The sequence below is a fragment of the Ambystoma mexicanum genome, chromosome 10 (genome assembly GCF_040938575.1).
Source record: "Ambystoma mexicanum isolate Mex_15411 chromosome 10, UKY_AmexF1_1, whole genome shotgun sequence".
Taxonomy (NCBI): Eukaryota; Metazoa; Chordata; class Amphibia; order Caudata; family Ambystomatidae; genus Ambystoma; species Ambystoma mexicanum.
The window spans coordinates 1290365159-1290378089 of record NC_090932.1 but is presented as its reverse complement, the minus strand read 5'-3'; the positions used below and the strand labels follow the sequence as shown (position 1 = coordinate 1290378089).

The 12931-nt window shown below is 43.5% G+C and overlaps 1 protein-coding gene across 7 annotated transcripts in view; it reads right to left on the bottom strand.

Annotated features, from left to right (window-relative positions):
* The window catches only part of MTMR3 (myotubularin related protein 3), a 2389252-nt gene that overhangs the window by 1235739 nt on the left and 1140582 nt on the right, over positions 1 to 12931 (bottom strand). The window contains exon 2 of one of the 7 annotated variants that reach the window (XM_069619295.1): positions 10992 to 11164. The exons of the other annotated variants lie outside the window; for them this stretch is intronic. The gene's annotated coding sequence lies outside the window, so the exon portion shown is untranslated. The remainder of the gene's footprint in view (positions 1 to 10991; positions 11165 to 12931) is intronic. 7 annotated transcript variants of the gene reach the window in all.

Sequence of the window (12931 nt, the reverse complement as noted above, 5' to 3'; positions counted from 1 at the left end):
AGGTGATTGAGGCCTTCCCCTACAGTGCAACCTCAAGTTCCATTGGCCCCCCTATGCCCACTTCCTAGTGCTTTGTTATTCATGCATAGCATCCCTATTACAAACATACCTGCCTGGGCAGCCCTTGCCCGGGCAGCCCTCGGCTAAGGGCCCAAGACAAAGGGCAGCTCTCAAAGAAGCAGCTCCACTCCATGTTTGCCCGTGTTCGCCTGGGAATCTTGTTGCCATCAACCAGTAGCAACTGATAAAGTAAGTGTGGGATGGACTGGGAGTACAGCAATTACTATATTCCAGTAAGCCCCACCACTCTTACTACCCAATATAACACTGCCCCCTGTGTTAATCAGCCTACATTGCATTTATATGATACATTTTGCTCTCCCACTAGTGCTGTGTTCCCTTTCTAGGTGTGTCCACACCACTACTGGTTTCAAATCTTGGTGTTTTTCCACAAGTGCTGTGTTCCATTTCTAAGTCTCTCGCCATTACTGCTGTTTTTCAAATATGTGATTTCTCCACGTGGCTATGTTACAATTTCTATGTATGTCCCTCTTTACTGCAGTCTTTCAAATCTAGGTGTTCTCCCACTAGAGCTGTGCTTCTATTCTGGGTGTTTGTTCAACAATGCTGTGCCTACAACTAGGGGTTTGCCCACTATTCCTTTGTTCTAATACTAGGTGTTGGCCCACCACTGCTGTGTTCGAATTGGAGTGCCTCTACCACAGCAACGGATAATTTGACACAGAGCCCAAACCCCCCCCTACGTGCAACCAGCCCGTGTCCCCCAATTAATAAGCATTGTACAGAACCACGCCCCATAACCCCCCCCCTGAGGCCCTCTGCCCAAGGTAGCCTCATTTTAAAGGGGCTGAACAGTGTTTCAGCACAACAAACTGTGATGAATCCTGCAGCGTGAGTCATCACTGATCCCCAGCCAAAAGTCTCCTCCCATGTGGCCAGGGGAAGGCAGTCGCTACCTGATCCAGACACTGGGGGTGGTATTATGAGGGAAGATCACATGGGAGGAGATGGCTGTCAGGGAGAAGTGGTGACTCCCGTGGGAGGGACTCGGAATTCATTTTATAGGGATGAGAACGCTAGGAGTCCCAAATATCTAATGGCATGCTATCACTGTTAAAGTCCATCCCATAACAGAATAAGATTTGCTCTTTAGGGATCTCTGGATCTCATATAATGTCCTCTAATTGTAATGGTGCTGTTTTGTGTAAGAATCCTAACGCCATTATTACTGCACCTACTATTGCTGTAACATGTGTTGGTGCGATTAAATTAAAGTCTAACTAACAATTGAAGCAAAGTGACATTCAAAAGAGTAAAGACATTATGGACTTCAACACCCATAATGCCTATGGTACTGGGACGAGGAAGAGAAACAGAGTTGCTAATGACCAAAAGTGCTGCTAAGAAGAACACGCGGTCTAGTTATTTCAATCAACCAGGCGGGACATTTAAAGCTGGAAATTACCTGCAGGTTGTTGGGCAAGATTTTCATAGTAATGATACATCCTCCTGACCTGTGGCAACCCCAGAACGTTTTGCTTTTACTGGTGGATTATTTTTCCTTATAACTGAGTGGGAACCTTTTTCCACACACACAGAATCTTTTACTCTTTTTATGGGTTTCATGTTTAAGACTCTACATAGTGTCTTTTAAAAGTTATCCTCTTTGACAACAAGTGCCTATTGTTGCTGGGTTGCCCTAAGGTCTTCCCTTTTAACTTTCTCTGGCTAGAACCTTGTGAGAACTACAGTTCCCAAGGGTAGAGAGGATCTTTGCATCCCTTTTACATTTTATTAGGCGAGACCAGCACCTCCCAACTTATGTGGACAAACTTACCTTTAATGGATGGTGGCAGTAAACCTTTTTATTAAATCGGTGCACCTTTACCAAAGGCTGTTTCCACAGCCCCGGTAAAGGCACCCATGGGTGCTCATTTTAACAAAAGGGCCCCCATGTTCATTTTTCGCCATTTTCGTGTTCCTTGTCCTTTTTTGTTCCTTCCCCTGACCTCCAGGGAGGGAAATTACTTTGTGTGATTTTTATATTCGGCAGGAATCCTCTGGATTCCCCATCCAGCCTCCAGTGTGTCTTGAAGGCAGGAAGCGAGGGAGGAGTCCAAAACTCTGCAGCCCTTTGTCTTCAAGCCCGACTGAAAATCCAGTTCAGACTGGAAGGCTGGCTGTCCTGAAAGGACTGCCAACCTCTCAAGTTTGAATGTTGAATGTCTGTTTGATTGGCTGGGTTCATGCATAAAATTCCGATCCTGGAAGCTGAAGAGGTAGTCGTCCACTGGAAGCAAAACCGAAGAGGAAGATGAAGAACCTGCAGCTGAGATGATTTCCGGTGACCGGAGAGCCTGCTGTGTAACCAGAGCCTGCTTTAGCCCTTCCTTCCAATCAACCTGGGCACTCCGAAAACGACGACCCTGACCCAGAGCCTGGTGAGACCCACTAGACTCAAGAGGACCTGCATTTTGAGCCAGCCCACGCCGTGGTGCGACCTTGCAGGGCTGCAATACCCCAAATACCCCAGGACATCAAGCCATTGTGCAGTGTACGGTCTTCCGAATCTCGCGGAAACTTTGTAGGCATCCTGCTGGATCTCCAGAGGCACGATTCCAGTCTGAAAAGTCCCCTCATAGTCCTGGACCTTGCAAACCAGTGAATCTGACCAGCGACATTCTGTCTTCAGTGCTCCCGAAAAAGGCGCCAAATCCACAGATGAAAACCTTATCTAGAGCCTTTTCCATGATCCTTGTTGCAAAAGTCCTTCCAGTTCCTGGTCTTCGGTTTTCTTAATGAAGCAATTCAACAACCAGGTTTTTGGCTACAGATCCTGAAGTTCTCCTGCTGCAAAATCTTCTTGTGCTGCGGTACTGTGCTGGCTTGGGTATTTACTTACCTTAAGTCTCTTGCGATTCCTGTGTAGTTTTGGGGTGTTTTCTTTGATTGGGAGGCCTCTCGTCCAGTTCCCCCAGGCCCATTGCTGGAATCCTCCTAGGGTGTCTGTGAAGCCCCTGAACCCTCAACTAAATCTAAAAGTAAAGTACTTACTTGTTCTAACAGTCCTCATTAGGAACTCTGACTTTTGCTACTTAACATATCCTGCCCTGCCTGTTGGACACTAGACCCTAGTGGCCCCCCTTGCGCCACTGAGAACACATGCTGCAAGAATAAGGGAAAGACTTCTGAGGATTGGACCTTTTGCCTAGAAAAGAGAATAAGTGTTCAAAAGTTACTTACTTACAAAAGTAACTAACTTAGAGCAAACAGTTACAAAAGTTACTACTTACCTTAGAACTGTTCAGCCATTCTGAAAAATATATGTAACATCTTTCTTTCCTTAGAAACTGTTTCGCCATTCTAATACAAAGTAGATGTAAGGTTATTTTACTCACCTGTAAACTGACTGTGCCCCTTTCCCAAAAGGAATGCTGTTGGCTTCATGAACTATTTCTTTCAAAGAATAGGTGAACAAGTTACTTCTTACCTTGTAACGTTCTTTCGATGGGATGTTCCTACGACGTATTCCTTATCTTGATAGATTTAATTCCAGCTTGCTGGACTCAAAATATTTTCCAGTAGAGGGCGCTGCGCGTCGACGTCCCTCGAGCTGGTGTCCCTCGACAGCCTCCGTCTCGGCGCCAACGTCATCGTGCGTATAAATAGACTCACGCAGCGGCCGTTGCTCAGTTCCGTTTTGAAGCTTGAAATTAGTTGTGCATGAATTGGTTATTGATCTTGAAGGAGCGTAAGCTGCAACTACAAGGGAAGTTTTACTGCGGGGATGGATGGAAGGGGCGATGAGGAATACGTCGGAGGAACACCTCATCGAAAGAACGTTATAAGGTAAGAAGTATCTTGTTCTTTGAAGGGATTGTGTCCTCCGACGTATTCCTTATCTTGATAGACTCCCATAGCAGTGGTGTGAAAGAGGTGGTGAGAGTAAAATTGATATATTCCATTTAGAATGAACAGAATGTAACACAGCTTTGCCAAATCTTGTCTCCTGGCTAGAGGAGGAATCCAGCCTATAGAATTTTGTAAAGGTATGTGCAGACGACCATGTGGCAGCCGCACATATGTCCCGAATCGGTACCCCTCTTTGGAGAGCCTAAGAGGCTGCGATACCTCTGGTTGAATGAGCCCTAAGGTGTTGAGGGGGCTCTTTCCCTGCCAATCTGTAGCATTCTAGAATGGCTAAAATAATCCATCTTGAAATGGTCCGTTTTGCGATTGGCAATCCTAATTTGTGTCCTGCATAACCCACAAACAGTTGATCTACTTGCCTTATTCTAGCAAGTCTGTTGATACAAAAACTCAAGGCACGCCTTGGATCCAACCTACGTAGCCTCTCTTCCTCTTTCCCTGGATGGGGAGGAGGATAGAATGAATGTAAAGTTATTTTCTGAGTGATGTGGAACTCAGAGACAACCTTTGGGAGGAAATTAGGCTTCACTTGTAAAGCAACTTTGTCTTTGTGAAAAATTGTATGAGGAGGTTTGCAAGATAGAGCATGTAATTCGTACACTCTTCTGGCAGATGTTAGAGCCACTAGGAAGACTATTTTAAGGGTGAGAAATCTTAATGAACAAGAATGGAGTGTTTCAAAAGGAGCACTCATCAGAAAATTTAAGACTAGATTTAAGTCCCACAAGGGAACTTGGAACGGCCTTGGGGGATAGACATTAGTTAACCCTTTCAGAAATGGGATTACTAGGGGTAATTTGAAATATGATGGCTCCTCCACAGTGCGCTTTAAGATCGACAGCGAGGTAGCCCTTGATCGTACCAACTTGAAGACCTGAATTTGTCAAATAGAGCAAAAAAGATAACACCATTGGTGTACTGCATGAAAAGGGTTCAATATTCTTTTCGCTACACCAGCTACAAAATCTGTTCCAACGACAGCGGTATAAAGTCTTTGTTGCTGGCCTTCTGGCTGAAAGCAACACCTCCATGACGTCATCCGGGAGGTCCCAATCCTTGTATCTCAACCTTTCAGAAACCAAGCGTGAAGGTTGAGGGTTCTGATGTCTGGATGGAGAACCTGACCTCCCTTCTGCGAGAGAAGATCCTCTCTTTGCAGAAGACGAATCGGAGGGCAGATGGACATGTCCAGAAGGTCCGGGTACCACGTTCTCCTGGCCCAATCCGGGGCAATTAGGATCATAGTCTTCCGTAATCTTCTCAACCTCCTGATCATCTGAGGAATGACAGGAACTGGAGGAAACGCGTATAGAAGTGGAAACTCCCAGTCTACTACACCAAACCTACAGCAGGAAACAGCATATTACATGCTAAGAGCAACCACCCACAACACACCATCCGCAATATACCATTAATAGAATTCATCAGGATCAAAAGAAACTGCACTCAGGAAACTGAAATGACTAAACATTTGGAAACAGTCATCAACAAATTCCAAGCAAGAGGCTATGATAAAATACAACTGATGAAAGCGTACTCGAAAATAAAGAAACTATCAAGAAATGATTTGCTACAAAACAAATCCAAAAGCAAAAAGAATCACAGAACACAATGAGATTCATAAAATCATACAGTGCAGACCACAAAACGTTGGAAAAAATCTTGAAAAAACACTGGCATCTATTGAGATTAGACAATGATCTGAGGAGCCATATAGACGTTCAACCAAGTATAACATACAGAAAAGCAAAAAATCTCAAACAGATTCTATGCCCCTCGCACTTTGAACGAGAATCAACACAGAAAGGAAGACAAAAAATGTGGACAACGGACAAATTAAAGGGCAACTACAAATTGGAATGTGCAACTTTTGTAAACATTCAGAGAATGGCAAGAAGATTATAAATCTACTGAATGGAAAAAAGCATGAAATCAAAGACTTCATAAATTGTAACTACTCATGTAATTTATGCCATAGAATGCATCTGCAAGAAGTTATATGTGGGCAGCACAATAAGAACATTAAAAACAAGGATATCAGAGCATCTAAGAACAATATAAAATCATGACATCAGATATCCTTTGGGAAAGCATTTCGAATTGGAACATTCAGAGACCAGCACAGATGACATCAGGTTCTTTGGCTTGGAACTAGTCCGACCCCCACCAAGGGGTGGGAACCGAGAGAAAATATTACGCCAGAGGGAAGGTATCTGGATTTGCAATCTAGACTGCTGCAACACCGGATTGAACTTTGACACAGAACTAGGACACTTTCTTGGATAAATGCACGAATGACCAGCATGCTGTATTCTATATTATTAAGACAATTGTTGTGTATGAATGTATAATCGAGTCCAAAAGTGTCATGAATAAACATCATAACTTGGAACCTATAATCTTTTACTAATCAATGTAACAATTATAGACAAAAAGAAGAAAAATGGAAAACGGGCAAACAAACTCTTTAGAAGTAACATATCGCTATGTAAAAATATCCAATAATAATTATAACTAGAATTGCATGCATTTAAGTTTCCCTCACAGTTTTCATCCTAGAATTCTCCGTTCACATGCCTATTCGTGCTACCATTGGGCCCTTCAGAACCAAAATAATGCCATAGAACTAGAATGATGCTCGCACGATGTAAGCATTGATTTCATCACGGTTACGCGAGCACAACATGTGACGTAATGACGTCATCACGCGAAAGCGTGATGACGCACATAGTCGGCTATTTTAGAATGATCCACATCGTCTACCACGATCGGATCTCGCGTGTGGCCACAGAAACTAGGAATACTTTCTTCACAAAACTTAAGGTAAGAGAAATGACCACTTTACTCAATATATAATCCCAACTCATATAGGGCAACTATACCCAATGGGACATAAAATACTCGGGGAACCCATTGTTTATTTATCCTTCTATCTACCTTTAGTGGGCTAATGATTGCCAAGATTGCCAAAGCAAGCTAAAATCATGCGAGATCAGCCTAACGGCAAACCACTTGAGCCAATGACCAGAACTGAACGAACTGGGATCAACGTTAGAAAAACTCAATTGAGATGTAAGTAATACTAAAGTTACCCTGTGCATCTATTTTTGCAGTTTTTAATGCTAATTGGACCCATAGGTAGAAAAAAGAAACTAAGTCTATTATGTCTTGTTCCCTTAATTTGCAGAAAACAATCTTTTGAATTTGAATACGATCTAACTAGATCATCATAACCCTCCTGATGAACCATCCTGACTGGATGGAGAAACACGTGTAGAGGGACTATCTAGTTTTTCCTTCTCTTCAGTATTGAATGCAACAAACAACAATCGCTCTGTATGAATAAAATACAGAGCAATTGCAAGAATACATACCTGTCATAAGAAACACTGCTTTGAACAAAAATTATTGAATGCAACTAAAAACAATTGTTCTGTATGACTGAAATACAGAAAAACTGCAAGAATTGTCAGCTGTCTCAAAATAAACACTGTCTTGAAAAGGACTGCCTTGCAAGAAATTAATTTTGAATTGAATATGTATTAAGTACTGAAAATTAACCTTTTTGGAGCGCACTGATCATCTCTGATGTCAATCTTACTTTCATTTAAAACACTGGTCAGTCGCAGTGAATCAGAGAGTAGGTGCTGCAAACAATCTCAAATATATACTAACCACATCAGGAAACTCGCCATAATTGTTCAGACTGGACTCAACCCACACCTATGCAGATCTACTATTTGATGAAGTTGCTGCTTGTCCGACCAAACTCTCTGGAGTTGGATGTTTGCTGAAGTATTCAGGATCTATAGCAGATACCCTGTATTTGGCAGATAGTTTGTTAACTGCAGGGATAACTTCAGGGGTTCCCAATTAGCAGAGATCTTTCTTTGCAGAGCAGTATGAAAAGGAACAACAGGATCTTCCTGTGGAACTTTAACTAAAATGTCAGTAAGGTCAACCTGCTGAAAAGAAGGTGTAGGTGTAGACCACCCCATGAATTCTATTATACTTGCCATCAGAACCCTATAAGGGGTCTCAGCATGCTCCCCAGGGTCTGGTTAAGCAAACCCTACTTCTGGAGAAGTATCTAAACCACTTGATTCATGTAAAGAGTCTTGAAGATCTTTTAACCTGTTCTCTTCAGGGATAAACTCCTCTGGTATAGTTGTTGTGGTCCTTTGTAAACCAAAAAGGTCTCATGGTCGGAATCCTCCCCTTCCTCATATATAGAGGACGAAGCTCTAAAGTAATCAGACCTAGGGTATGGTTTAAAACCCATTTCTAGAGCTGAGGGGGCCAAATTGGTTGTCACCGGTTCAGAAAACGTCGAAGTTGTCAACGTGGAAGTCAAAGGCTTCGACAAACCTGAAAAGGGCGTAGAAAAAGTTACAAGAGGCCTCGAAATACTCGAGAGGATCGGAATCCTACTCGGAGTCGTCAAGGTTGTTGACGAGATCCTCGAGGTAATGGTCAAGGTCCTCGACACCTCTACTGTCTGAGATGTAGTGACAGTTGTAGGTCTGTCTTTTATCGGAGTTGAGATAGGCGTCGCAGACGGTGTCGATGCAACCGATTTATGCGTCAACGGACCCTTCGACAAAGGCGTCGATGATGCAGATTTACTGCCTTTACTCGAGGGTTCATGTTGCTATTAGGTAGTTTCTTTCGCCGGGTGCAACGACTTGCAGCGTTTTGAATTTTCGGGTCTTTCACCCAGGGTATCACCTTTAGCTGTCTCCGAGGGGGTCGAGGCTGCTTTCTCAAAGACGCTAAGCATTTTCTTACGGAATTCCTCCCACTTAGCTGGAGAGCTGCGTTTCGTGGGGTAGGTGACCCTTTCGGGAGAGACAGAAGACGACGAAGAAGAGGGAGATCTACGACACCTCTTCTTAGAGTGTTTCGATCTCGAAGACTGATGGGAACCGATTCGAGACCTTGACCGGGAATGTTTCCTGTGACGGCGAGGAGACGAATGTCTCGACTCTGCCGAAGAAACTTTCGAGGGAGTAGAAGTTTTAAGAGTCTTACCTCTTTCAAGCTTCCCCTTACGCTCCTTCAAGGCTTTCGCCATCATGGACATACAGTCCCCGCATTCTGAACAGTGATGCTCCGATCCCAGGCACCACAAACAGATCCTGTCAGGATCCGTCAACGACATTTTCTTCCCACAATCACAACACTTTTTGAAGCCGGACCGTGGGGTCGGCGGTTCGGATGAGGAAGCCATCGATAAAGATGATATCTTCGAAGAATAAGTTGAATCTTCTTGAAGAAAGAACTGAGCAACACAATTCCGAGGCCCAGGAAGCATAGAAAAACGGAACTGAGCAACAGCCGCTGCGTGAGTCTATTTATACACACAATGACGTTGGCGCCGAGATGGAGGCTGTCGAGGGACACCAGCTTGAGGGACGTCGACACGCAACGCCCTCTACTGGAAAAAATTTCCGAGGCCAGCAAGCTGGAATTAAATCCATCAAGATAAGGAATACGTCGGAGGACACAATCCTTTCGAAGTATAATTTTCCCAACTGGGTTTTGCTTCCCCTGACTTGCTGTTAGCCGGTCCAGAATTTGGGCCTCATCACGAGTTTGGCGGTAACCCTTAAATCCGACGGTCGCGCTATTACCACCGGATTTAAGGGTCCGCCAAATCAGGGCTTCAGCGGATTTCTCCGCAACTCTGAGCTGGGGGAAATCTGCAGAAAATGTTCGCTATTACCGCCTGCAGTTAATCCGCCGACGGTAAGAGTGCGAAAATTCCCCATTGAGCCCAATGGTGAATGGGGCATTCCCAAATGGGTTCAGTGGGGAATGGGGAATTCCATTACCGCCAAACCTGTGAAGTGGCGCTAATAGCGCCGGGGGGTTTGGCGGTAGGGCTAATACCACCGGCGGTAATACCGTCGGCGTTACCGCCAACTCGTGATGAGGCCCCAAGTCTGCATTAGGTTTTACCTACCTAGAATAACTGAGTCATTCCCTAGTCTGTTTTAGACAGGCACAAATATAGTCTGAGGTTTATACCTGCATTTAAGTTGCTGATGGCTCCTGTAAAAAGTGTACAGGTTTTACTTACCTTGAGCTAGCTGTTTACCATCCTAAAATATGTTAGAAGAGTTATTGCTTATCACTGATCTCAAAAGAAGCTGTAATAGAATATTACATGCTTAGGTTTCACTCACCTAGTATAACTGTGGGTTAGCGCGAATAAGTTATAGGTTTTTACTGTTCCTAGAATAAGTGTCACACTATTCTGCAAAGCAGATTGTCCTGTTGATATTACTATGTGATTTCTTGCTGAGCATCACTGTACAACTGCTAGGGTCTACTACCCTGTATTACTAAAAGTAATCTAAAAGTAACTATTGGTTTTGACTTCCCTAGAACTCCTGTTAGGTGTTCCAAATTAGGTTATATGCTTTGGTATGTATACCTTCAAGCATAGTTTTGTGTTTTTCTGTAAAATGTTTATATGATCTGTGATGGTACTTATTTCCCCCAAGATTTATCTGGGGCTACATGTATTTAAAATAAACCATTTATTGTTACAATACATACTGTTTGTGTTTCTTTGGACCATTTGTATTACAATTTCCTTTACCACTGATTTGACAGCCCTCTCTTCCTCCTAAAATAAGCCTGGCTGCTTGCTCTAAGCTACCCTGAACTCCGGTGGTACAGCCTTATACTAAGAGTGGAATCTTGGACTGCCTCAGTTGAATGGTTTTACTAAGCCCTTAGTTGGACTTCAGACAAACTGTCCTAACATAGGTGATAGAAGCAGGAGTTGAAGGAGAACTGGTGTGGTGCTGCAGAGTACACAGAGCGGGAAGCAGAATCGTGGAAGAAGGCAGAGGCTCAGAATGAAGCCCAGCTGAAGGGAAGAGGTACTCCTAAGTGGCTGGGGGACACTCCAAAGATCCCGAGTGTTCGGAGACCCGACGGAGCCAGGAGAGCTACAAGGACGTGCCGTGCAAAGACAGCCACAGAAGAGCTGTCAACGGCACCGTCATCCTGAAGAGCAGCAACCTTACCAGCAGAGAGGTAGAAGGTCAACCAGGGAGCTGGAGGCGGGTTCCACAGTTTTTAAAGTCCCGACTGCAGTAACACTCCACTGCGGCAGCCCAACATGATTTGGATACGCCAGGAAAAGATAGTGAGTTGGCTTAACAGCATGGGTAACACCGGGGTGCTCCAAATGTGTCAGCTGAAATGAAAAGCAGATTTTGAATACTGAGCAGGTGTAGCAGAAAGGGTGCACTTCTCCTATCGTGAAATATCAGTTTGAGGAAATCTGTAACCCACATTGCCACCAATCAAGAGACTATAAAGACAGGAAAACATTGTACAAATCTTCTCATATGATATGTGGAGAAGTTTGGAACAAACCTTGCCACTAGCAGAAGTTAATCCTGGCAGGTGAGTAAACCAGGAAACGAACAGTTGCTTTATAGTTGCTTTAAAGAAAGAAACTTGCTTGTGTTAAAGAGTGTTGTTGAAAGAAAATATTTACTTTTAAATCATCATCCTGACAAACTATTATATACCAAATGACATTTGCTGTGCGGTCCTGACAAAAGTATTCCACAGAAAGAATGATTGTTATATACCTATAAACCACTTTATAACTTGGGGAAGAAAACTTTATGAAACAAACAGTTTCTTTGATTTTTGAACAAGTGTTTTGTGAAAGATGTTTTCTTCATTCATTTGAAAGACGTGTTGGATGCAAAGACATTTTTCATTGAACTTAATAGAAAGCTGTTGAAACTAAACTCTTTCAAAATTCTTCCTGATCCGATTCAGGGGAAGGGAATCAAACCTTGCTTTGTGGGAATTAAAAGCTTGAACCTTTGCATTTGTTGGTTAAACTGAACGCAGAAACATTTGTCTAATGTATTCTGGTAGTGTATGTTAATGTGAGGGCCAGATACATTTGGACACAGTCATTTTTTCTTTAGTTTTAGTTTTCTAGGTAGGAACCTTCTCCTTAAGATAGGGACAGATAGGTGTTTATCTCACCTTTCTTTAATTTCAATAAAAATGGCAATACTTGAGAAAACTTCAACTTTGTTTCCATCTCTCCTTTCTGACCCCTCACACAACCCAAGACCCAACCACATAAAGTTAACCAGAGTGGCACTGCGCAAGTAACCAACTGGAAAGCCCCGGAACAAGACAGAGCTGATCCCTAAAACAACCAGAGCACCACAGACCTGGCCCAACCTAACCCCCAAAAGGACACCAAAACCACACATGGCCATAAAAGGAAAACCAGTAAAAGGCCAGTAAAAGTCCGACCCAGGATGGCTCACGCCCCTGGTTACACAACCACAATCTCATCAACTGCAACAATTAACCACATATTAAACCACAAACAGTGAAGAACCAGGAAGCAAACCAATCCAATGAGTACTCCTGCTCCAGGAAATTCAACCCTCAACTCAAAAAACAGCATGCCTCGCCACAAGAAAGACAAGGAAGCTAGAATGGGAAATAGAAATAAGAAGGAAACATTAGCTGCAGAGGAAGGTGCCGATCAGCAAGATTCCAAAACCAGATGGAAAAATTGCCTGATGGACCAAGGGCACAGAAAAATAACAGAGCAAAGACAGACTTTATCTCTCGCTAACTCTCCACATAAGACTCCTTTGCAAGTGATAATCAGCAACAAACCCACATACAAGAAGCAAAATAAATGCAGACCCCCCCCCATCGGGGATTCAAAACCCGGCACACCAAAAAACCAACCACCCCAACCTGAAAAACACCATCGACAATACACCAACAAGGATCAGGGACAAACTTGAATCCATTACCTTCACAATGCCCTATTTCACCAAAGACTGGCACAAAGAATGGGCACCTACCCACCCATCAAACCACAAACCAAATTTGAATAACCCTGCCATCAATCTAATCAGGCTTAATTGACAAAGAGATAGACCAATCAAGAACAACAACTCCCAAAAAG